This window comes from Gavialis gangeticus, unplaced genomic scaffold (assembly GCF_001723915.1).
Source record: "Gavialis gangeticus isolate Ggan-Ray unplaced genomic scaffold, GavGan_comp1, whole genome shotgun sequence".
NCBI lineage: Eukaryota > Metazoa > Chordata > Crocodylia > Gavialidae > Gavialis > Gavialis gangeticus.
The window spans coordinates 29,336,557-29,339,893 of NW_017729027.1; positions in this window are offsets into that span (position 1 = coordinate 29,336,557).

Here is a 3,337-nt window from a genome sequence, read left to right on the forward strand (position 1 = left end):
AATTCTCTGCACCAATACATGACAATGTTTTGGTCTTATTCTTCACAGTTGAACATTTACTTTTATGCAGAGGTTCTTAATAAAATTGTTCTTAGAAAATCCACCATGAGTTTGACTTTTGCTATGAATTGTTTTTTTTAATGGCACTGAAATTAAACTTTCTTCCAGAAAGATGGAGGCCCCTGATAGAATTATAAACCACAAATCTTTCCCTAGGACAGAAAAGTTTCACTTCCATTATTTTCAAAAGGGAAAAAAGGCAGTTCTTCATGAAGTTCTCTGGAGAAGAACATTATCTCCCAGATCACATTCAAAAACATACTTTTGGCTATAAAAATACATATAATGTGGTTTGCAAGAATGAAACAACCATTTGTTCTCAAATTTGTTTTAAAAAACAACTTGCTGCAATAGGAAACTTCTAGGGGTCCTGCAGAATGGAATTTGGAAGGAAAAAAGGAGGAACTATGGTGTCAGCATACAAGATAAAGTATAGCAATGGAGTAAGGGGAGAAACTGGAATATCTGTGCATATCCACACAGGTACAGAGGAACAGAGACATAGGAAGTAGTGGAATATACCAAATATACTTCAGTATGTTGTATGCTGGGCCAATATGATGTAAGGCAACCAAAGTGTATTGGTTTAATTGGGGCCTAAAATCTACGTTGAGATTACCTGTCTTAAAGTCATTAGGACTATCAAATGACAGCCATTTCTTTGAGTCCATTACTTAATGTTCACATAGGATATTTGTATTTGTAACACAATTAGGAAGCTCCCAGGTAGAAAGCTTCTAAAATGAAATTAAGGCTGAGAACATTTTAACAAGTTAAAAATGTTTGCACAGATGTTATAAATCTTTTTTAAATTTCTAAAAATGAATGCTAGAAACCTTGGTAATTTAGAGTGAAAATTAAACTTTTAAAAATCCATATATGTTTAAGTTGATAATTATACACTTAAGACACCAAAATATTCGTAATTCTGTTTTGTTAAAAAATGATAAAAAAAGAAAATAAAATCTAATGTCTTTAAGTATTTGGAGCTACTAAATGTATTTTGCATTACATCGAATTGTAATGGATTTTAAGCTATTTGGTTGCTTTCCCTATGTATTCCATGCCTTAATGTGTTTAGACTTCTCCTTAAAAATCTTGGGCTTTGTGCCCTGAGACATAACATTGGCTTCATTGAAATCACTGGGAGTTTCCAGTGACTTCACTGGAGCCAGTTTTCAAGAGCACTCAGTATGAATTTCGGGTGTATAAGAAATGTGTGTCCAGAGCCATAGAATTTCTCACAAATAGAGAAAGGAATCTGTTGTTTCCCAAAAACTGAGGTGGTGATTCCTTGTTTTCCCTGGTTATATGTAATGATACTTCCCTAACGCAGCGGACAGAATGCATTTCCCTGCTTTATTTTAGTTGCTTATGATGTCAATTGTTTAAGCAGAAGAGCAGAATCTAAAATCTGAGAAAATGGTTTTCTCTCACTAAAACTTTTGTTTAGAGCTATGACTAAACAATATAATAATGAGTATCTTGGGACAAAACGTATGTTAAAAGAGGGACATGCTTTCTATGGGGAAACTCTGGTAAAGAAACCTCTGAATTTCACAAGAAACTGTGAAATACAGTGTTGCTTCCTTTATTAGCCTGTGTTTAAATAGCTGGATACCACCTGAGAATTTTTATTAGAGTGTAAGAGGTAATGAGAATTCTCTGCCCCCTTGAGTAATTTTATAGCACTTGGGAAATTTGGGTAAAATCAGTTCATTATTACCCTGACACAAGATGCTGTTCTTTCAGCTGTCTAACATTTAGATCTTCCACTAGGCAGAAATGTGAATATAGGTGACATCTACTGACACATGCAGGACTACCATATAAGAGACTAGTAGCATCTAAAGAAATGAATATGTAACTATTATCTCTGCTGGTAATTCTTTTATCCCCTAGTTAAAGGAGCAGTTCAACTAAGCAGAAATCACCCGGACTTCAATCCATTAGTTCTATTTATGCTTAAAATTAAGGCATGGAAATAAAATCAAATAACTTTTCAGATTTTATGCTATATAAGTGCTGTGTCATCAATTTTGGATAATTCATTTTTTTAAAACCAGATATAGCACTGATAGTGGAATTATTTTGGCAACAAAATACATTTGACTGCAACAAAGTGATAAAGCTTTATTAGTTACATTCTACCTCTGGATGCCTGGACACCATTTCAATTGATTTGAACAGGAGTTTCAAGTGCTTCTCCAATGGTAGAGTTTGGCCCTTCCCATGAATGATAAATTTTAAAATCAAATTGTTAACAGGTTTGAATGAAACTTCCCTTTTTCCTATGTTGTTATATTATTTTGCCATAATATTCACTTAGAACTACCATTGTTGATTTGGGTGATGGTGCCAACTGAAGGCCAGACAGGAAAGCACAGATAGACTCTAACTTTCATGTTATTGCTTATTGTATTTTCTTGCATATAGAACATATCTTTTCCCCCAAAACTAGCCCTCCAAAACTGAGGTGCCTATATTAAATGGGGTAGCTGATTTTCTTCCTGGGGTTGGAAGCACCCTGGCTTGATTCCTGCTGTACATTGCAGCAGATATGGTATTATTGTTCAGGAAGCTGAGGGATTGAATTGACTTAATTGCTCACTGTTCTTCATTTTACAGATGTTAACAACCATCTCACTTTTTTAGTGGCCTTGATGTTTCACTGTTCAACTAACCTTTCTTGCAGCAATTTTGCCATCTGCTCACTGTTCCTGGTCTCTCTGTTTCACAGCCATTTTAGTGTAGACTCTTCAGCCATTTATCAAAATCATATATTTACCCATGAAGATGGGTTCAGCCACAACTAAGAGCTTCAGGTTCAGTTATGCAGAGAATGGAGAGAGTTAGCTAAAGATTAGGCTCTGTCCTTTCTCTTTGAAGCTACAAATCTGGAAAAATCTTTTCCCACCATTCTGCCTTTCAAAAAGAAGGGGTATGTTATACTTGGAGGTGTGTTGTATGCAAGGAAGTACAATAAACAAAAAATGAGACCTGTATGCAAATAGTATTTCAAGTGGTCAGTATGTTGTCTGGAGTCTGTGGGCCTGTTTCTTATCTTATTAGCAACCACACACTACAATTGTGTGCATCCATTGCTTTCATGAGAATTGTTCTTAATTTACATTAGCATGGTGGAGATAGAAATCAGCCTGAACATACTGGGTAATGCATGTTAAGGAAGAAGCCAATACTCAAGCAGAGATTTTTGTAATCCTTAATTAGCATGCCTCTTGGTCTTTTTTTTTTTTTTTTTTTTTTTTTTTTTTTT